Source organism: Pomacea canaliculata, linkage group LG2 (assembly GCF_003073045.1).
Source record: "Pomacea canaliculata isolate SZHN2017 linkage group LG2, ASM307304v1, whole genome shotgun sequence".
NCBI classification, from domain to species: domain Eukaryota; kingdom Metazoa; phylum Mollusca; class Gastropoda; order Architaenioglossa; family Ampullariidae; genus Pomacea; species Pomacea canaliculata.
The window spans coordinates 35454041-35477673 of NC_037591.1; the positions used below are offsets into that span (position 1 = coordinate 35454041).

At 41.5% G+C, this 23633-nt stretch overlaps 1 protein-coding gene across 1 annotated transcript in view; it reads left to right on the plus strand.

Annotated features, from left to right (window-relative positions):
• The first annotated feature begins 11414 nt into the window (after positions 1 to 11414).
• LOC112557287 (sex peptide receptor-like) overlaps positions 11415 to 23633 on the plus strand; it is a 149781-nt gene continuing 137562 nt past the window's right edge. The window contains exon 1 of the mRNA XM_025227050.1: positions 11415 to 12434. The gene's annotated coding sequence lies outside the window, so the exon portion shown is untranslated. The remainder of the gene's footprint in view (positions 12435 to 23633) is intronic.

A 23633-nucleotide genomic window follows, 5' to 3' on the forward strand; every position in this document is an offset into this window, starting at 1 on the left:
TGTTACAGTGACAGTTGACAGAGCTTTTTTTGTCATGAAGCATCCTTAGTTGATGGCGCAGAACAGCATTTCCTCCTTATCCCGCATTCCAATAAAAATATATAATGGCCAGTAAAGAAGACGGTAGACCTGCTGATACTTTTTGTGACCCTCAGTATCTTTTTTCACTGGCCATTGACCTTCTCACCCCAACAGAAACAGGACTGCCGGTTTCAGATGATGTGCAAACTGTAAAGAACACCCGCGGAGAACATAATCGATGGAAATTGTATTGAATGTAGCCTGACAATAAACAAGCGCCAGTCGACCGGTATACACCACCCAGAGTGTGATTTTCCATGCATCAGAAATAGAGACGCAGACAACAGCAGCAAGGCTCTTACATCCATCGTCGAGAACCCTTTCTCTCACTTCCTGTCCTTAGTCCTCCACAAATTCCTGCACAATTCCTGTCGTATGGACTTTGAATACGAAGGTAAAGACGACGATAATATGATGATTGGTTCAATGTCTCTAGGCATAGACTATCTTGGGTTCAGGAAGCCAGGCTTTGTGCCAGCATCCAACAGATATACCTGCCTAAGATCCGGTAAACGGCTGCCAGCTTTGTAAAACTCCAACTCCATCTTCCGTGACCAGTGGTGGCTTGTAAGTCACGTGACAGAACTAACAGATTGACTAACCAGCTTCCAACGTGGTAAAATATATCGTCTGTCGATGATAACTCTGCTTTTCCGTTGATTTGACTTCATTAAGAGCTCGGCATCACCTCGTGGTGAAAGTAGCGAGTGTGTGGATGCGTTTCCTCTACTTCCCTTTATGTTGGCAACATGAAAGCCTCAGAGTTCCACAGAAATCCATGCAGCACGATCTGCTCCTTCATCCCCTTCCCATCAGCACCACCAACATCAGTCACAATCAGAAAGTGCGCTGCACGCGCAGAGTCTGCTGTTAACTAGAAGCAACTCTTGAATTATTTATTATCCGACCTTTGGTTTCGGCGGGGTAATGGGATGTTCAAAAGGTTGCGTTTTGGAAATGATTAAAAAAGGGATTTCTATTTTCCCAATCCCAGCTATGAACTGGCAGAGAGCTGTCTCAGCCGGGGAACAGGTATTGTTATACAAAGCTTGTACTGAGATCCAGGGGTTAACCTGTGTCGCCTTTGAAGTTGTACTTTGTTGCCATGGCCCAGAAATTGGAAGAGGTGGACATGCTCTGCCGAGCACTGAATGTTCATCTCATGTCAACTCATTAGCTACCTTTCTATCATCGAAAATTGACGGTTTACTGTCTATAATAGCGGATTGTGATCTTATCTCATATATATCTAGCTTTGACTTTGTATGCTTGGTTGAAATTTGGTAACATAACTTTGAATGGGACCAGTTTACCTTGCACAAATGTTTTATGCATCCTGCAAAAAAAAAAAAAAAAATCTCAAACCAGGGTAGGGGGTATAATGTTTTTAGTGAAGAAACGTTTTAGCAGACTCATTAGAAGAATTGACATAAATTGTAAGCATATTATCGTGATAAAAATTTCCAGATTGCTATTTGGCTCAGGCACAGAGCTGTACATCATTTGGGTTTACTTACCTCCCGTCGACTCTTCCTTCTACGAGGTATCTGACTTCAATAGTCATTAGTGGCATATCTATTTTGGAACATTGCCTATTAGAAATTGTGGAAAAATTCTCGGAGACCTAAATGAAGGAACCACCAACTACATTCTTGTGCATGCTGACTTTCCAATATTTCAGGGAAATACATGCTCCTCTAGCACCAGAGAGTCCCAAGACCAGACTTTAAACGAGGATAAACTTCTGTTAGAACTTTTCTGTTTTTGATATCTCTATCTTGAATGTGACTGTGATAAAAACGGCCACCTGACATTCATATCCCAGTCTGGCTGTAGTGTTATAGACTATTTTTTTTTCTAACAGTATTATAAATCTGTCAAGGAAATTAATCTTTGATAAACATTTGCAGTCACACCTACCCTTGGAATGCACTTTTTATGAATCTGACCAACATGATTAAGTAAGCACTGATACCAATTCCGATGTTATTGAGAACCTAACATAGAACTCTGAGCTAAAACATACACTCCAGTCAAAGCAGCTAGTCAAAACGCTTTTTAAGTTTAGGTAGACACGGACAGAAGACCTTAGAAACTTCAGACACTACTCCGAAAAGAGAAAATGGTACCGGAAATTAATCCTCAAAAAAATCCTTTACAAATTGGAAGCTCTTAGAATGATAGAAAACAATATGCACGGCTCGAGCACCTTTTCGAAAGCTCTTAAGCTTTTCAATCTAAAACAAAGAAGCAAAGTAGTATACTTAAGAAAATTTGGTAAATCACTTCCAGGCAGTTTTGAAAGGGAACAGGACAAACCACTCAGACCGACGATAGAGAAACAACAATGAAGAAGAAGCTAACAGGGATGAGGTACTTGACAGAGACATTACACGCAAAGAAGTCAGAGGTGTGATTAGGTGCCTAATAAACAACAAAGAGGCGAGTCCTTATGGGATGATACCTCAACCGCTAAAACAAAGCATTGACATTACTCTTCATGTCCTGGTAAAGAAATGCAATCAGTTATTCTCGTCGAGCCAGTTTCCAGTCATAATAAGAAGCTATCATTCATCCATTATACAAGAAAAGAAGTATTGAAGATCCTAATAGCTATAGAGGCATTTCTTCTCTTAATATATGCAGTGAACTGTATACTTTTATTTTGAATAAATGCCTTTCGGAGTAGATCGAATAAACAAATGCTGTTGGAGAAATTCAGGCAGGTGTTTGCAAAGATGATTCCACAATTGATCACGTTTTTACACTATCTGAAACGATACAACAACACCTCTTAAAAAATGAAACTATATGTAGCTTTCGTAGACTTCGAAAAGGCATTCGATTCTGTTTCTCGATATAAACTTGGCATGCGCTGCAGAGAAAAGGTACTTATGAGAAAACTGACAGCCCGAAATTTATGTAACTCTAAAACCAAGTCTACAGTTAGAAGATTAGAAGGTATTTTCTAATTATAGTTTGTATTTGAATCTCCAAGAGAGGTAGGTATAGATATTCAAACCCTCGGAGCTGGACTTGAATTGTCCCCTTTGTCAACCAGGGAAAAATGATGAATTACACCTTTTAGAAGATCTACAACTGGAATTTCTGTTACACTATAAAATCCACCGATTATGCTCTACGCCGATTGTCAATGCTATTCACCTTAATAGCCTTGCTATATTAATAATATATTTGCTAGATATATTATTGTACTAAATGTCGCAAGGAATTTCTTGTATGTACTTAGATAAAATGCCTTTCATGACTGTTTGCCGTCTCCAATGGACAATAAATGGAAATATTTAAAAAAAAAGTAGTAAGCCAACTTGGATGATGTTTTAGTCATTTCATGTGAGATGGAAAAAAGTATTTTCCTGCTTATTTTACCTCTTGTTAATAAAGAATTGTCTTTGTCATGTTATTGTGCGAGCAGTGCTCATCATCTGGATGTCGAGGGCACGTGAGCACGAGTCAATAAAAAACTTCGTTCATTCGTTCGTACTTTGTAACCTTTTGTAAATCATTCACTTTTAACATTTTTTTTGTCTGACGGAGTGTTTAGGATAATGAACTGTCTATTCTGACGTAAGGTGGAAGCACAGTACTTTTTTGGGTCCTCTCCCCGTGTCACCAACTAAAACAAGAATGGAGTTAAGTATACTTCATTAGATTACAGGCGAGTTTCTTAAGTCGAACTTGACTCAAAGCCTAGGGTAGTTTTTTGAGGGGAGGGAGTAACCTAAAAAAATCGTCGTTGGTTTGTAGGTTTTGAACATGAGTCCTAAGTCGACTTGACAAATTGTGGTCTGAGTATTCAACTTTCCACTTGGGACCGGCGACTTCAGACTTCTTTCAGACCTCACATAAGACCATCCCTAAGAAACTTCATAAGACTTCTAAAAAGTCTTCTTCTCAATTAGTTATTCTCACCCCACCCCCTTTCACTTCTCTGATCTGCATTACTTTGCTCTTAAGGATCTTGTAACAAAAGAAATATGAACGTTTGCCCAAATTTAGCAAAGCTTTGGTCATAAATTGCGGAAAATACTATTAGTTAACAGATACTCCCATCGTCGACTGTTGACCGTTTTCAAGGTAGTGAGGGGCAATTCAAACAATCCGTCAAAAAGAACAAGCTTTATTGTTTTTTGAATCGGACGATGCTACGCGAGAGACAGATAGAGATACATCAAGAGGGAGAGAAGGAGAGACAGATCAAACAACACTCGAATAAACAACGTATCAGTCCAGGGATCGGCCTTAACATCCTTCAAGTTGTAGGAAATGACACAGACTTCCCGGTGGCTGGGCTTTTCTTTCGCGTTTCTTCCAGAATAGTGACACGTGTCTGCCCCATGAACTACAAGTCTTTGTTTTTACTATCAAGAGACATGACCTCATCATTTGCACAGATTCCTGCTACCCTTTGCTTGCACTCTAGGATGGAGGGCCTGCTCTGTCACCGTATCTTGCTCTTATATTCCTCATCTTGACCACGTAAAGCCCGCGTATCCACACTATCTCTGAGCAAGAACCTGCAACTGCTTCTCATGTTTGTAGATAGTGACGCCTGGTGGCAATGGTGGAAATGGAAAAAAAAGATGGAGGAATGGGTGGGGACAGGATGGAAAACGAGAATTGATGACATGTACGACTACTCCCACTCCACATAATTGTCCCTCTCGCTCTTTGTCCTAGTCTTACTCTTTAAAGATTCTCGATTTAGTGAAGTTTCTATTTTATTATTTGAAACTTGCTAAGTGTCTTTTGCATACTAATGTTGGTATTAGAATAAATACAGTTATTATTTCTAGTTAGTGATGTTATTATCACAACATGAATGAAGCTTACATTTGGCAAGATTGCTCATATCGCTGGCAAGTTTCGCTCCCTACAATGTGATAATGGAACATGGTTATGTAGCAATTAAGAACACGCACACACACACACACACATATTTTTCTATTCCTTCCGGCCTTACATTCTTTATATCATATGCAGTATGTTTATAAATACACAACAACATGTTTTGTTTTTCATTCATGGCCAAGGTTGGTTTTTTTTACGTTCTACGTTGTCTGTACGTCTTGACACCTTTCAGTTTCACTTTTCAACATTTTCTGTGGCCTGCTACACAACGTCTTGTATAAAATAAAATGACAAAAAATCTCAGAAAAAAAATAGTAAGAAAGGTAAACTACACAGCAAGAGTGGGAAAAATCAAGATCGGGGAGAAACAATCTGCCAACAGAATTTTTCTCTTCTTGACGGCCCTCCCAGTACGTTGGACGTTACGCACTGCAAACTGTGGCGGAACCTGCGGAAATGGAAGCATTCATCAGTCTGTGAATCGACCTTCTTGTTCAGTTCTAGACAGTTCACATTAGCAAGGTGTCCTGACACAGACCCTGGCCTGACTGGCTAATTCGAACTAGACCTGTCCTGGCACGAGAAGGACCAGATCGGGTAGAGGGCGTGGATTTCATCATTCACAGTACGTCCCTACCCCAATCTTTGTACGGATCGAAATTATTTCTAGGTAATCTAGACCATTTCAAGTCGCCGACCAGAACATTATTTAAATGAATGTATAAAAATATTTATATTATTCCTGACGTAACCTATGAAAATTTAAGAAAGAAAAAATCTTTTTGAGAGAAGCCAAGCCCTAACTCTCTTTTAACTGAGAAATATTAGGTCTTTTGATGTATTGTTTTATTTGTCATCAGGCGTTTGATCAGCTGACTCCGGGAAGACGTGAATGCTGTATGAAAGAGTTTCTTGCGGTTGCGCAATTGCAGTTGTATGCTCACTTACAAACCTCCATGACCTCTTGACCTTAGCATTACAGTGAGATCCCAAGAGAACACGCAAGCTGCATCATGATGACAGAATCAACCCTTCCCAAGCCTGCAGTTTGCCCATCGGGTGCCAAGTGCTGTGCGGCATCACTAGGGGGTAGAGGAGGTAACTGGACCCCCCAGGGACTGACGGCAGTTATTGTGGCGCCTGTGGATCATAATCTACATCCTGAAGCAGAGCTGTTAAGATGCATCCTAGATTGCAGACAATCTTCCACCGATGAAGAGCCAACGATTCCGAAGAACCCTGCTTGCACCATCATCGGACCTTGTAAACAGCAAGGAGCTGAATACGAGTTTTCGGGGTCAAGCGAGTAAATATTCCACGCAGGGGCTGTGTGGAGAAATAATGTGTTTTGGCTTGGGTCCGTTCTGTTTGTCAACGATGTTTGCATCATCTCCTAGGGACTAACTGCACTGGGTTTTTAAATTAACTGATTGTAAGCTCCCTGGTAGCACTGATGGGGGCTCATTGGCAGTGGGATTGTTTAAAGCTGAGAAGAAAGGCATCATGTCGACTTGGCATTGTTTGTTTCTGATTACCACTGTTTACTTAACCTCCTCATCTCCCAGAAACTCCCGCCAGAACCCCTGAGAAGTTAAGCGCCAGTTTCTACACATATTATTTATCTGCGGAAAAGAAACTTTACCCCTATCCCATCCCCTCAGGATGCTTCTGTTTTATTTCTGGTATATTAGGAAAAGTTCCTGTATCTCTTTTCTCGTCATCCCTAAAGTCTTCCTCTTCTTCTTCTTCTTCTACTTCCACATTCACCTCCTCTTTGTTTTCCTCATACAAAATACAAAACATCTTTATTAATGCTTTCTAGGAAATTATTGTGTCTGCCGACTGTAACATTAGAACACCAGACTTTACATAAAACATGAACGAAGGCTACGAAAGAACATAAAATGTCTGCATCCAGTTGTCGTTCTGTTTGTAACCATTCACACTGGCACTTATACTTTCTGTCTCTCTCACATCACCTTCCTCACACACACAAGTATTACAAATCTGCAACATTCATACTATCACTCAAAATAGGAAAACAAAGGGAAGAGGATGATATGAATTAAAAGTATGCCTAAGAACGAACGGTTCGGAGTAGGAACAAACATTGTGGCTACTATATTCGTTCGTGTGCACGTCCCGTCCATCACTTGCTTGTACTTTCTGAACTGCAACTGAGATAAATGATCAGATAATTTGTGGTTCTAGCTCTAGAGTAGCTTCCAGTGGCTCTATGGTTAGCTCCTGTCACTAATACAATGAGGATTGGCTTTCTTGAGTTCTTGCTTTCTCTTTTCTTTTCATTGTTGCCTCTTCTTTTTCCTTCTCTTTTTCTTCTTTTTTTCCCCCTTTTTTTTCAGTCTCTGAGCCAGAGTTTTGGACTTGGTGCGAAAATGCGACTTTTTCCTGTAGACTTGGGGAAAGGAAAAACAAAACAACTCTGGTTTTGTTATTCTGGCTAACATACCACCTGAGTCCTTCTGATTTCTGTCAAGGATATTCCCAGACGACTGAAAACACTGGTAGACAGCCATGGGGCCTTCGTGGACTTACACTACAGACGTGTCTTTTTTAACTTTAGTTTATTTTATCTTGCAGTTTAGTCGGCTAATGAATTGCTAATTTCTAGTAAGGTCTGGAAAGGATCCGCTAGTTGGAATATAGGTTTATTTGCGTGCGCTCGTATGTGTATGAGTGAGTGAGGAACTTAGAATGTGCAGAGATGTAAAATTTGCTGTAGTAGCTGTGAAGTGATGAGAGCTGACGAGGCCGCAGGTCCATTGTTGTGCACACCCTGGCAGAACGAATTAACTACACATTAACGCCTCAGAGCGCATGCGCAAAATATCTGGCATGTGCACCAAGATAGCAATCGGACTTAAGCTTGGGAGCTTTGTTTTCGGATCACCGTTCAAGCCTGCCTTTCTTCTCTCTCAGACTTTTTTCCCCACATAGAATCGTCTGACTGACTGCCAGCAAGTGCACACAGTGCATAGGGTCACTGCCAGCTCCAAGTCAGTTGTCTAAGCGACTGTTGGTGATATTGTTTTGTTGTCAAAACAAGTTGTGTCAAAAGTCAGTTGTCAAGGTAAACTTTAATAACAAGGGTGAGCGTAAAGATGAAAGTTTGTAGAGAAATTGCATCTTCAAAACAGCGTTTATAACACGTACACGGTACAGGGATTAAAAAAATGAGAATTTTTTTGTCTTATTAAGCAAAAATATTTTGGTAGCAATGTCCCCTTATTTGAAGATGTCCACTCATGCTGCAAACACGATGCGTTTTGCTAATTTAACGAGTCCGACATTACTAGAAATGCCTCAGAGTACAATATGTTTTTAGATTGAAGGCAGTACAAACTTGCTACACATGCCATCGAATACCTATCGACTTTGAAAAGGCATTTGACAGAGTCTGGCATGAGGGACAACATGACATGTGATGCAAAAATTTAACATCAAAGAGTGCCTTGCAGAGCTAATCGGACTTCAGACCAGTGTAACTGTTCGCTAACTAATACAAGTCAATGGGCGAATGAGATTTGAAGCACCCTGCAGTAAAAAAATAGGAGACTAAAGACCTGATGAACTTTTAAGCTAGCCAGGGTAGCAAAAAATCCTTCTTCGCCTGGCGGCTAATTATAGGTACAAAGAGCAGCCGTGTAGTGGTCTTATTTTTGGGAACTTTGAACTTGGAGGAGTCGGAATGGTAAGTGTGGGTGGCCGAGGCCAGGGGGGAAAAAGCGAATATAACAGGTATCAGTTAGCACTGGACGGAAAAGTTTGTATGTAAACAAAACTCAAAAAGTCGAAGAACGGTTTCGTTCAGTCTCACGAGATGACAGGCAAAGATTACAAGGTCCCAGAGTGACTGGTCACGTGGCTTTGTGCCCTGGCCCTCGCGTTTGCTTGATGCCGCAGCCAAGCTGCTGATCCTCGGGTAAGGAGACGCCCTTTGGGAGATCTAACAATTCGCACGCGCCGATCGAGGCAGCTGCACTGACCCTCCCTCCGTTCCATGTCGTGACAGCTGCAGTCTTTCCTCCTGACGGAAAGACAATATTGATGTCTTCTTAGCAGTGTTGCTGAACGAATGCCAATGACTGAATAGTCATACTGAATCGGCCAGTTATCGTCACTAATTGGCTGGCCGTGCGCAAAGTAGTTTGTAAAATCAAGAAATGCAGGTATTGCTTTTTTTCAAAATAAAGTGCAAGCATATCCGCTGTAAAATCAAATAATTGGGGATCTGGGACATTGTGTTTTTAATGGTCTTGTGACCTCTCTACGTAATGGTATGTTTAATGGGCTTGTGACGTATTTGGGTTTTGGTGTGTTTGCTGAGTTATGTGTCTTCCCTTTTCGTGACTATTTGTTTACCAAACCTTGAATTCTCTTAAAGTGACAACGTGATTTATAAATAAGTCTCTGTCGTCTGCTGACGTGATAAACAATGCATATCGAGATGGTGTCTTCAAGAATTACAAGAATCTAACCGACTCGAAATGGATTTACGGGCTTTCTGAACGCTGTCGTGTTGAGTTCGCGTCTGCTTTGGAAACAAATAAACTGAAAGAAGTTTAGAACAACAGTATAATAAGTATGATCGGTAGTGATCATAGGTGTTTGGATGGATCAGATCAGGCGCAGACTCGATAAACAATATAAGTGAATATGGGAGCAATCGATATATGTATATACAGAACGCAGAAAATAATAATGCAAACGTACCAGCAGCATTTCAGTCAGAAAACCAAAAACTGGAGATCCCCACTGAAATAAGAAAATAGGGAAGGATTTTTTTCTCTTAGTCTTTTTTGTTTTACTTTTCTTTTCTTTTTTCTTTTTTTTTTTTTTTGTCAGTAGCCCCCACTACTGTGACCCAAGCCTGCGCGGTGGGCGTCTTTGCTGACGAAGCGTTGTAAACAAGCTTTCGAGAAAAAACAGAGCCCAGAACAGAAAGAAAACCGGAAACAATTCTCATTACTAGCATCCCGCTCAGCAAACGATGAAAGTTCAAGTGCTAGTGCCGTCCATTATTTAAAGACACCGTCGACATTATGGTCCTAGCTGAATGCAGAACGAGAACGCTGGTAGTTTGAACAATGTCCTTCACTCACTCACTCTCTCTCACTTGGAAACGCGAAACATCCGTAGGCACATTAATCACCGTCTTCACTGCAGGTAGTCCCCCAATGTGGCCGTGTGCACGGACCTTTAATCTGGCGTGGCCTTGTCATCGCCCTCACATACCTGCGCCACACGGCGCCTTCCCCCTGGCGGCGGTCGGAAGTGCGTCTTCACAAGCGTACCTTCGTTTCTCTCCCTCCGTCTCTCTTATTTTCTTATTTCACCCAGAGTTAAAAATAGTAACACAGATTATACTGACGATACCCTGAGGAAAACAACTGGGTGATCTGTACACAGCATTTGACTGCAAACTCAAAATAATATTGAAACAAAAGTTAATACCCCTCGACCGGACAAATAGGGACAAAGATTTTAGTAAGTTTGACAAAGATTGTTTTACTTATTTTTACATTTATATCAAAACTTTGTCAGATGTTCATCCCTATTTGTGGGCCTTCAATCAACATGGATAAAATGTAGCAAATGGGATTTTTAGCCAGGCTATCATGTCCTAAAATCACAAAATAATCGTGAGTACTTTAAAGAATAAACGCGTTTGAGCTTTTGCAGGCAGCATGACTGTACAGCTGAATGAAACGTGTCACAGCTCACCTAATGAAACAATCTGGTTTGCAAGCAAATATCAGTTGAGGGGACTGTTATTGGAGGGAGCGGAATCAGACTGGACGAAACATCCAAGCAAGGACAATACTGTCGGAAGGGCGAGTCCGCTTTAGCACAGCATCTTGTCGCTAAATTAAACAATCAATCAGCTGTTTCAGGGTTATCAATCGATGGCAGCCTCTTGCAAGGAGGGAGAGAGAGAAATAAATATTGTGTGTGCGTCTGTGTGTGTGTGTGTGTGAGAGAGAGAAAGTAAGAGAAGAAGAGCCCTTACTTCCAGACTAAAGAGAACCTTCCAACTCTCTTCGATTCGTTTGTGTTTGCTTCTGCCTTTCGTTAGCACCGTGCAGAATTAAAAGACAAGAAGTGAAGGATGTTTCAAAGAAAGCTAAAGCCCAAACGCGTGCCTATGCATTTCGGCTATCATGCATAAAAATTTGTCTGGTTTGGATATTATGATCACTCATCCCCTACACGCTTCAACACACACGGGCACACCCCGTCCTCTCCTCACATGCACACAAAACAGAGAGAACAACAAACAACGTACATCCGCCCACGCTGTCCATTTAATCCAGCAAAGAGTCCCCGTTGAAGTATTCGGTTTTTTAATACATACGGGAACCTCCTGATTGCCTCTACAACCAATGGAACGGTTTCTGCAGCACGTGACGGAATTACGTATAAGGACGATGCCAAAGCTGCGTTTTCCTCGCCGTCGAGAGCCGACGAGTAGGAGACGCTGTGGAGGTTCGACGAGAAAGGTTCTTCGCCAAAAGACTTGCGCGTGCAGTGCCGGAGACTCTCAGCCTGCAAACCATTGGCTACTTTGGCTTGGTCTACGCAAGAAGTGGCCGTTAGCTCTCCTGCTTTCTATTTCTGCTTGCCTCCTTCTCTCCCTCCCTCCTCTCTTACACATTCTCCCTGTCGTTGCACCCCTTTGGTCGGTTGAAGCGATACGACATTTGCTGGCTCTGGCAGTACATCAACCCCTCCCACTGTCGTCTTCATCTCGACCTACGCTTCTTTCGCCCACCGACAACCGCACGACGACTGACTGGCGTGTCGAGACCGTGGTAAGGTCACGGTTATGGAAATTCTGAGACTCGTTGTAATCTGATTTGAGTGGCATATTCTTCTCCAATTCTACCTGTGCAAATATCAAGCGTATTGTATCACGTGTTTCGGTGCTTCTAGTGTAGAAACAGCGCAACTGCTGGAAGTTTCAACTTTATTTCAACGTCGACTTGACGACATGAGTCTGGCATCAAAGTTCTAGCTTTACAGAAACATTAGAATCGTACTCAAGGATTTAAAAAAATATATTCTTGTGTTTTGGACAACATCGAATTGTAAAATGACAAGTGGAACACGAGGAAAGTGTGGAATTTTACAGAAAATCGTGCTCCTCGCACATTAGTCGAAGGAAAAACTCTCTCTTGTATATTTCGATATATTGCCTCGTAAAGGCAAACCTTCATCGAAACTTGCTTTTTTTCGATTGTCAGCCTGATGTGAAAATGAGGTTTTCCTAAAAGAGAAATTTTACGACAACGGGATCTAAATACGAACATTAATTGAACTTCACCTTATGTGTGGACTAAACAAATACTGAAGAACGAAGAAAGAAATCACCTGCAAAATCCAAGAGTTGCAGTTCTTGGAACTCCTTGTTTTGAGAAGTCGAGCACTGTGTTACTGTGGAACGACTTTTCTGCTTGTTGGTAAGTGAAGTATTTGTTTCTCACCACCAAGTATTTCCTATTTAAGCTTCGGTGTGTCTTGTGATTTTCTACCTTTAAAATTTTTTTTATAAATATTTCTGGTTCTTTTTATCACGCGTTGTGGATAAAAGTAAAAGAAGAAAATAGCAGTAACTGTAAAATCTTCACATCTCTACCTTTTCATCTTCAAGAAAAGTGATTTTTAGCATCTAAAAGTGTATATCAGCTACAGGACGGAAGAAAACACTCGAAAATCTTTGAGTATGATATCAAATGACACTTGTAGATGGTGTGGTGGGGTGGTAAGTAAAATTACACGTTTTGTGGAAACTAAACTGCGTCTTCTTTGATTTTCCATATAATTTCAAACTTCACCTTGCCATTTCTTATGCTCTTATATACTTCAATCATTGCCTTCGTGCGTGTCTGACCTCAGATGCTAAATATGATACTCCAATACAAGTCATAAATCTGACAAAATTTTTCGCATTAATTTTTTATTCCATAAAAGACTTTTCAGTTTTAGCAAGGATATCCCATGACTGTTAATGAGTATAACACGATTTTTATGAAAAACGACTCTTTTACTTTTTATATAAATGATAACAATACCGAACTATCTTCAAACCTGCCCAGTCTCCAAAACAATTACCAGCAGGAAAGACTAAAACGAACCTGAAAATGATATGGTGGAATCCATGATGTGATTTTGATTTGCAGCTTAATCCCCGATAAACTATGAAATTTTCTTGTGAACTTTGTTACCTTAACTCGCGTCGTCTGCTGGTTTAAATTATTCTAAGCAGCCTTTGTTTAAAGTGTTCGAGGTGTGAACTGAATATCAATGCATTCAGTCTGCGAAGCTCTGTAATAAATATTGCACAACCGAGTGGCTGGCACATTGCCAGGGTTATTCCTACAGACCAAGGAGTTTCATCACATTTCAGCAGCTGCATTTCCTCGCTAAACCACACTGCAATGCCCAGCATTGGCAATATTTTTAATACCGCCTCAAAGGTTTGTAATATGATTACAGTAAACTAAAACCTAATGAAACGTCCGTCTAGACCGTCCTTACCACTTTCAACAATAACAGCATGGACGTGGAGAAAAAAAAATGTGTTGCCAAGGTTCGGCAGAAGAATAATAAAATCACATCCAGTCTCCCCTTCTTTGGGTGGCATCGTCACGTCAAGACGGATCTGCCGGCATACACGGTCTGTTGTGCTTGGAATCGAGTGCATTACTGACAAACGATCGTTGGAGATATTTCGGGGACCAGAAAGCCAAGCAGTCTCCAACCCCCGAGACATTCATGCAGGGGAAGCTTATCCCCCATAGCTCCCGAAATCTGCCGCCCAATAACCGTTTCACCGACCGGTCACCTATGCTTCAAAGAGTCCAATGAGGTGGGAGACATGAAGAATTAGCACTTGGGAGAAAGGGAAAGCAAACGGAAGGTTAGAGGACGGAGACGCGGTGACAGGCCAGGAAGGATGCTTTTTGGGGAATAAAAAGAAGCACCAATTTCGTGAGATGGGTCGGCGGTGAATGTAAGTCACTTGCCGTCCATTTCTCTACGCATTTGTCGTCTGCGGTTTCTCTGCTGTAGATAGACGAGACTAAGCCACTGAAGAAGCGAGTCAGTCTCTGGAAAGGTCAAAAAGATTCCAGATATTTTCTCCTTCTCTAGCTTTTTGTCCTTGTCCCGTAAAACTGTTTGAAGAAGAATTGAAATTACCCGAGAAGGCAATGATTTGCATAAAATAATAACCGGAAATCTTGGAGGGCTTGTGATGTTTTAATGTAGTTTTGTAAATTATTTAAAGCTAAAATGTGGACAAAGGAGGCTTCCATAACCAAACCATAAATCGGTGACGTCAGCTAGCACCAACGTCAAACCCACTGTGACGTCAAACAATGAAGTTCAGCTCCGTCAATGGAGTCAAGAACTAGAGTATTACGTCAAACAATGACGTTCAGCTCCTTCAATGGAGACTATTACGTCAAACTCAATTCCGCGTCATAGCATTCGCTCTCACCTTCTCGTTCCTTGTTGGAATTCACCTGCCAGGTAATTGTTCTCGAGCCTACCTGAACCTGTCCCTGCTGTTGACAGATGCTGGATGCTCGACGATGCGATGTTACTCGTCATATGTATAATATTTCACGTTAAAACCCTAGTGAACTGCGCAGCATGCAACTCCCATCCTCACAACATCATCAAAGACAACGCCAGAGATTTTCACTCTCTATTCTTTCTTCCTTCCTCCCATCTTCACCTCCTCCCCTACTACGTAATCCGGGTAACTCCCCTCCTTGCGCTCTTCCCCTCGTCAATGTGCTCGCACTATTCTTTATCATGCCTTGCGCAATAACACGCAGTGCCGTGCCTCTGGGATGACATTAAACAGATTTCAGAGCTGAAGGATGAGAAACTGCCTTCGACTTGCTTTAGCCGTTTCTGCAGGTGCAGCGAAAACAGAGATTTTTGTCAAGTAAATATTCTGTCCTATTTCTCGAGTTTCAGAGGAAAAACTGTGAAAGGTTTGAACGCAAGAAAGCACTGGTGAAAAGCAACTTCTTTATTTGTTTAATTATTTCTTTGTGCATTTATTATATTAGTTATTATAATTGTTAAAAATGCAGTTTCTTGGAATGTTAGGGGTTTTTGTTCTCAGCCGGAAGATGATAATATGTAAGTTTTTTTCTTGTAAGTCATGTCCAAATATTTAGTTTCCTTTTGTAGCAGACATGTGCGTCACCTAAACCAATACAGTGTTTGATGGTTTAGACCGAGACAGGAGCAATAATAAGATTAAATGTCATCTTCTAGAACACAAACTCGTGAAAATGAGTGCGTGTGTCATGTGTGTGCGTGTGTGCACGCGAGCAAGCGTGCGTTCGAAATGAGAAATAGAAGGTGGGGAACGAGAGAGGGAGAGAAAAGGGAGGTGGAAGGAAGTAGTCAAAGTAAGAGATTAATGCAGACCTCACACGAGAGAAGGGAGAGAATTAGAATGAGTTGCTGTAGTTACCTGCTCTTGTCACCAACATCTAACTGTGTACAGCTCAGTCGAATATTTACATATCTATATATAGATTTATAGGAAAAAATCAATTCTTTCTGTAGTTGAGCAAGAGTCGCTCACCTGCAAAGTGTGTGTGTGGGGATGATCAAGAACTCTAATGCACTGTAAGTCTGACCATACCTTTTTCCCCAAATTGTTTAAAAGAACTTGCATGTGTTTGAAAAGGTGAAGGCATAAGATATTTGGGTGTATAGAAAGAAAATTCTTCCAAGTGCATTATCAATTGTTAATTAAGAAAGCTTGTCCTCTGCTTAAACAACAAAATGACTGGGATAAGAATTAGACATCTTTGCACTCGTATGTTGTGCGTGGGCGTATTTGAGTGAGTGAGTGAACGAGTGAAAGAATACAATCATTGCCGTCTTCGACACCAGCATCACCATGGGCAACCACGGGCTGGTCCCCAGTCTCTACCGCAAACAAACGCACGTCGATCAGTACCTCCAGCCTCATAACCTCTCCAGCATAAACTGCCGGGTGGGAGACATAAATGGGGAGAAGTATTCACACTCTTTCTCGTCGAGTAAACGCTATCTGCTCATCGAGTGAGGCTCTGGAGGGAGAACGAACGCCTGAAGGTAGTCCTCAGCATATGGGGCTACCCCTAATGGGCGTGGCACTTGTCCGGGAGCCCTAAGACCGCTCCTTACCCCTCACGTAGCAAAAAAACCTCAAGAAGTGGGATGTCATCACCACCTTCTGTAGTTTCAGGAACAACAGGGTCACTGTCAATGCCAAGGTGTCATCACCTTCCATAGCAAACTAGTGGCATCAGAGATAGAGAATTATTTATTTTACTCTAAAAGTTTACCTGATTTGACTGACAGATAAATGGGTGCTTAAGGAAAAGGTTGGATTGCCTATCCACCTGCACGCAGTGACAGTAACATTCTTGTAGTTTACGGGCCCTTTACTTTTTGGACACGAAGGCCAAAATCAAAGCACATTATTTCTTCTAAACCTTCAATAGCACTTCTCACCAAGTCAAATAACAACAAACGTTTGAACAAGTTTGACAAAGCTTTTTTTAATCTTTTTTAATAAAAAAAAACTTTGTCATTCTTGGTCAAAATTTAGTCCATATTTGTTGGGATTACAATGGTCCTTAATGGCAACAAACACACACCTAGAGGACAGAACCTGAATTGTCATACATTCTCAAGCAGTTAACTATATTCCGTGTGTTGAGCTTGAGGATTAATGTTGTCAATGCGAGGTTTGACATAAAAACAGAGGAAAACTAGAAACATTCGAGCCGTGTGAACAAAGCCAGTATTTTGGCCGGTCTGGAATTACGAGGCTTAGCGTTCTTTTCTGAGCGAGACGGTTGGTCTTTGTCTGCCGTCGGCAAACGAAGCCTTTGACAAAGCTGTTTTCACTGCGATTACATCACATGACCGTGCATGCACACACACACTCACATTGCACAGAGAGAGAGAAAGAGAGAGAGTGAGAGAGAGAGAGAGAGAGAGAGAGAGAAACGAATAAACGCATGCAAAAATCTGCAGTCCGATGGAATTTTGTTGCTTTAGCTTCTCATTTTCAGCAACCCAGTCTGAAGCACAGCACGATTTTTTCCTTCAAGAAACTGAAGGCTCCCAATCTCATCATCTATAGCCCGTTTCGACTTTATTTTCTGTCAGGAGAGAATAGTGGATGGAAAACGGAAATTTTCATTTCGCTTTAAATTCCTTTGCAAACACCGGCTCAAACGCCTTGGAGTGGGCAAAGAACAGGGAGGAAAATGAAGATGGTTTTGCGTCCTGGGAACCTCAAGGTGATTTGAAGTGAGAAATCTATGAGCTGTTTTCTGTTTTCGTTGAATGGGACGGAAGTAGTGGGGGATGAGATCAGGATATTCAATTCGACAAAGCGTTAGTTTTGTTGAAAGCCAATCAAAATCGAATGTGATCGAGTGAGAAACAGAGTTGTAGTTATTGTTATAGCTCTATTCTTTCGGTTCTCCGTCCACAATTTAAATGGAAATTAAATATCTAGTCTTTCAAAGATTAATCTGTTGCCTTAGTATAAAAATTCACAACCTATAACCTTTATGAAAGCTAACTGGCGTCTAAATAATAATAATTAAATTTGTAGATCATATTTGCGTACAATATGCTATTGATTGTATGCTTCATTCAGTTCGTTTTCTATTTGACCATTCTTCAATTTTCCTAATCAGAATGGCGAGACACGGTGATGTTAATGTCGATAGAAAAACAAAGATGCTGTGTTACCCGCTTAATAGATGCTGCGCACCAGTCTCATCTAGGTTACTTGGAATACATTTGTCTGAGGTCCTCTCTCAAAGCCCTGGCAATATCTACCGCCTTACAACGACTGTTCCTTTTCTTACCCTTCAAAATACAATTTTCTAGCAATACCCTGGCCGCACAAGGCGGTCCGGTCAGACAATTAAAGTCGAACACACCCGTCCAGAACCACCGTCTGGGTATCTGGAAGACGCCGGTGGCGCTGTTAAGAGATTGTCCACCCACCGTAGGTGGTGACCCAAGCGTCTTTGCAAGAAGACAAAGACATTGTGTCTCGGGTGGTACTCTTTGGTCTAGATCCCCGCTGACTAGGATCCGTTTCTCTGGGAGTGATTGTAGATACTGATTGTAAGGCCCCCTGCAGTGGATGATGAGGAAAGCAAAATTCTGCGATTCTTCGGTAACGCGGGTCGTTTTCAAAACGCGCGCAGCATGGTCTTGCGTCAGCTGCTGGAGCTTGCTGCTGGTAAATACTAGTCTGCAGCTGCCTTGGATGCTTTCAAAGTCAGAGTCAATAGTCTAGAAAAAAATAACTCCTGAAAGTTTACAACAAAATTCTTTTCACTGAGAGGGAAAAGTTTTCTACATATAAATAAGGTAAGCCTGTAACAACATTAACATGTACTAACACAGATGATGAACCTGAGCCGCAGAATAGTTATAATTATTTTCCATGATATGTTAATTCTATATTTGTATATGTAACCATGTAATCAATTAATCCATTGATTAATTAACTAATCCTAGTTGTTCCTATTTTTAGATGAATACAATGGCAACCGGGAAAATTATCACAATAACAATAAACGGGCATTCTCAATCGAAATAACTGCCAGCTTACGAATTAGCTTAAATTATTTATGACGACAACGGTTTTGTTGTTCTTCTGTTGCCATGGAGACAAATGCTAGTCCTAAATTTGTCTTTATATTAGCTGCATTTTTTTTTGCAAAAGCAGTTTTCGGGTCAAGAAACGTTCATGTCATTAAGCGACCAAGTGATGCAGCAACAGAGAAGGCTCAGTCATCTCTCTTGTAACATGAAAAATCATGCCATTGGATTTTAAAAAGATGAACTTACAGCAAAAAGTTTCTTGCACTTTCAAGATAGCGTGTTCTGAAAACAGAAACTCAAATAGTTCTTTGATACCAGTGCCTTTTGTATTCATTTTGTGTATGCTCTGAGATTATTTTTTTTTTTTTTACATAATGGAAATCGATCTGAGTGTATGTTTTTGAGTTCACGTGTGTGCTTGTTTGTCTGTTTGTTTGTTTCTTTGTTTGTAGGGAGATCTGAGCAATAAATTGCATCTCTCCACAAAGTTCTGTCCTTGATAACCACTTAACAGGAGCGATGATGAAAGAAATGAAGAGCGTTGCTTTACTTGTTTTAGATGCCCGTATAGTTTGACAACATCCGGGCTCTCGCTGGACAAGATAATGAACGCGTCTCTTCTGCCAACAATAGCTCTGTCTTTTTCGACTCAGCCTCTAGAGAGTGCCTGCCGCTAAGACACAGGTTATGAACTATATTCAGCGTGAAAGGCTTTTCGCACCGAAATGTGCGGAGATAACCAGATTTATTACATGCGACTCGTCCGACCCAGTGCACTTCGTGCTGGAGTGTTCTTTCGTCTCTATTTCTTACACAATAAGGACCAGGCGATTTCAGACCCTTGTGATTACCACTGCCTCATCTGGTTGCTGCCAGACGTTAAAATTATCAGAAAACTGCCTCCTCGTGGTGTATAGTTAGTGGCTCGTGATTCTTTCAAGAGACCTCCCTACCCTGCGTATTATTCACATGAACAAAATGCCGAAGGCCCTGCTTTTTAGAGTATCTGTTTTGTCTCATGGAAATGTCAAGTTCCCTAAAGCCAATGACCATCCTATCCAGCATCGAGTTAACTTCTAGCAAACTTCTTAACTTCTTGCTTGTATGTAAACTGTTTTAGAGTTAGCAAAGAAGTTATAGTTGGGTGATACGATTAGATTTAAGAAACTCGTGTCTTAAAATAGAAGTTTATTAGTTCAGGATGCTATTATTGTCTGTTCTTGTCGAGGAGAATCTACAATACAGTGACACGTGTCCAATTAACCGAGGCACTATGTCAATTGTAAGATGTTCACAGTCGCTGTGTAAAATTCGGGTTTTTGGAGCATGCCATTTGCTACCCAACTATTTGAAGATGCCTTCTCTGAATACAAACTACCCAGGATACAATCAGAAATGCAGCACCAAACCTGCTTCCCAGCCCCTTTCTGTCTGAAGCCGGAAGATGGGACAACCATGCGCAGGACGTATGCGTTCTTGATGCTGCATCCCGCAAATGAAAACAACTAGAATTTACTACCATAAGGACACAAGCATTGAGCAAAAAAATCTTAACAATACTTCTTTTTTCCACCCTGTGTCGTCTATAAATTGCGAACGAATATTTTTTGGTTATTTTTTTTAAACTGAAAGTAAAATGTATGAATGTTTCGCGAAGTGGAAAAAAGGAGATGGCTTATTCACGTCGACACGAGTGCTGTCAGGTATATTTTATTGTCCTCTTCTTGCGTTGAAGACGATCTAAAAGGCAAACTACTTTTTGGTTCGTCGAGCAGATAGTAAATAAAACAGAGCTGTGAGTTTAACAATACCTTGTGATAGGCAGAGTGTTTGTTCTGTGTGTGTGTTTGTTCGATGTTTTGTTTTCACTTTAGACACGCCTTGAAACAGTTTTTTTTTTCGCTCTCTCCATCTCTCTCTCACACCCATAGGCACACAAAAAACAGAAATGCAAAGTAATTTTGCCAGTTTACTGTATGATTCTCTTCTACAGTGGCAATGTTTATCGTGGCTAAGGTTTGTTTGTTAGACAAAGTGTAAACGACCATCTTTGTCAAACATTTTCACATTCAGCAACCTTTGTGTGGATGTAAAATATCTTTAGTATAAAACGCATATTGCCACACCATGACACGTCCACATTTCAACAGTTCCTCCAGTTCCAGATAGAGCCATAGACTCAGTACAGACGACACTGAAGACTAATTCCAGTCAAAGTGAGACATCATTTATTTACCGAGGCTGCACGAGTAGGGGATGCTAGCTGCTCCCACTCGGTGATATTCGTCACACGTTCTGATGCAGTGTACCAGCCGCAAGCACCTTCAACCAACGAGTGTCTCGATTACAATGCCATCGTCTCCCGTCCCCTACTCTTCCATGATCATTAGTGCGAGCAGGAGAGGGTAACCCGTCGTCGCATCCTTACTGGGATTTCTTAAGGGGAAATAATCTACACTCCAAGCGTGGTTAGTTTCGACAGGTGTTTGCTGAGAGGATGCTCGGGTAATGTGGACATCGGTGTAGGGAGACGATCGGAGGGCAGCTGGTCTGACGGTAGGGGGAACGCCAGAGCACCGTCTGACGCACAGTCCGGGTGATGGGCAGACAACAACAATCTGACGAGCAGTTAGTGCAAGCATGTGTTGCTAAAAACAAACAATTTCGTCCATCACTAGCTCACCAAGATACTCCTCGGATATTTTTGTAAGAACCTAGTCCTTGCATGTGTTCTGGTATGCAGCAGCTGATGTTTGTCCTTGTTATAGCACAAGAATAATGATGTCTTTTTTGGTCCCTCTCCCATCCTTTTGATCATGAGTAATGTTTTCCTCTTGTGCTTAACTTTCGATTATTGATCTTTTTAAAGCAAAAGAAACGTGGTTCTCAATGTGGAATTTCCCTGTAGTATTCTAGAATAGGAATGACTGTTTGTCCCTTCTTGAACTCCTAAGCTTAGGCGCTTGGTTTAAAATTGGTGATGCTGCCGCCAGCTACCGACATTCCTTGTCTAGAAATGCATCTGAACATCGCCGAAACTGATGCTTTTCAGTATCGCCAGCTCAGTTTGCAGGTTTTTCTCATTAAAACGTCTGTGGAGCCGCGGAAAGTGTCGTATCTGACATCGACTGCATAGTTGTGTCACTGGAGAATCGGTGTTTATTCTCCAGAAATGTGAGTTAGGTGCCGTCAAGCAATGCTGATGAATGTAACTCAGGTGGAAGGGGTGTCTGTGTCCCTTTTGACACATGTAGGATTTTTTTGCAACCGGTTTTGTCCTTTGACGTACAAGATGTCTATTTTTGTTTATTATACCAAACCCAGCATTTTTTTTTAAACTTGACTTTCGAATGCATACTGTTCATAGTAACACAGTATTAATCATTTCAACGTGTTCATAAATTGTCATGTCACCGACTCTGGCACACAGAAAGAAAATAAAGAAAAAAAAATCAGCGAGTCTTTCTTCTGGATGCTGGAGGAAGTTCGGTTGACGTTTGAAGATGAGTCCGCAAAGAAACAGCTGTCTTGCATCTGCCACCACCTGGAGCTTCAGAAGCAAATCTGCTGACAGTCTGCTGAGCAACTTGTCAGCAACCCCTCCCCTCCAAAAAAAATGAACGGCGAAGGCATAGATGTTGACAGGTAGATGGCTGTCTAATTCCCTTCTAGTTCGCTTACCCCCTGCACAGAAAGTCCGTCCAGTTCAAATTTTGAGCATATCCGCTTTGTGGTGCTGGCATGAGCGTTTACGAACTGCCTAGAAGACATCGAGTTTAAAGTTGAGTCCACGGTTTCCCTTTCAAAAACATTGATGGAGAGCAAAAATTAAAAGGTAGAAGTCCAATATCCAACGTTAGTGCAGTCGAAACCAGACGTGGCCGGTCCTTCGTGCCACCGATGGGATGTTCGATCACGTGACCTTAGTAGGACGTCAGACATTTAACTTTGTAGGCGAGGATGTCATTAAGAAGGTACCAATACATCGCAGGCTTTCAAGATTTGCGGTGATCGACAGCAAACGCTGGTCGTCTTTTCTGAAATTGCCATTTCAGTGCTTCGGTATCGAGTTTAAGTGAGACAAAGGGAGTCGTAAAGGCAAAGTTTTCGGAACTTTATGGTAACTTGTGTCTGTGTGTGTTTCTGTGTGTGTGTGTGGTTCAGAATGGTACGGAATGGTATGGAATGATATGGTGTGTTGTTGGTGCTGTTCGCCGAGCATCAGCTTAGCCAGGCTCCAGACGACCTTTGATTCTTACGCTCAACGTTGGGTTCTCCCTCTCTGCATTATTGACAACGGATCTAATCTGAAATGTCAGCAACAGTAACTTCCTTGCGTCGATAATTGCCTGCCTTTAATCTTCTGTGCGGTGGTTGGTCCGGATCTTTCCCAGCCTGCAGTCAAATAATCACAGCGGCGGGACGATGGAGGGGTTGTTTGTTGCGCCCTGGAGCATGCGTATCGTAAGAAAAGTGGCGGTGGAGCTTAGGAAGTACGAAAAGGTACTTAGAACTTGAATTTAGGAGAAACATTTGCGATATTAAGCACACTCGACACTTGACTCTCGTTAAAAGACTGTTCAAAGAGTGAAAATTGTGGATCTTGTATCGTGAAAGAAATCTTAACAATATTGGCGGAAATGTAAAAGTGTTGTTTTTGAGTCCAGTTCATGGTGGTCCCTCACTGCCTCTTTTTCATAGTGTCTAAATGGTCAGATACCCATTCAACAACTGAGAAATCTAGAGAAAGTACTACCGCGCTACTCTGGTTTCGAGTCGGCAAGTTTGCCATCTTCGACTTCCAACATCCATACTCGAACCACTCCGTATTCCTTTCTCCTAAAATAAAGAGACATTTTCGGCATTTTTATGACAACAGTACTTGAAGGTTTATCTCTATAATGGGATAAGACAAGCTGTCGAGAAATACTACATTTTCAGGTAAATCAGCAAAAGGAGGGACACATGCTGGTTCGGAATCCTAGCTACTGTTTGATGAA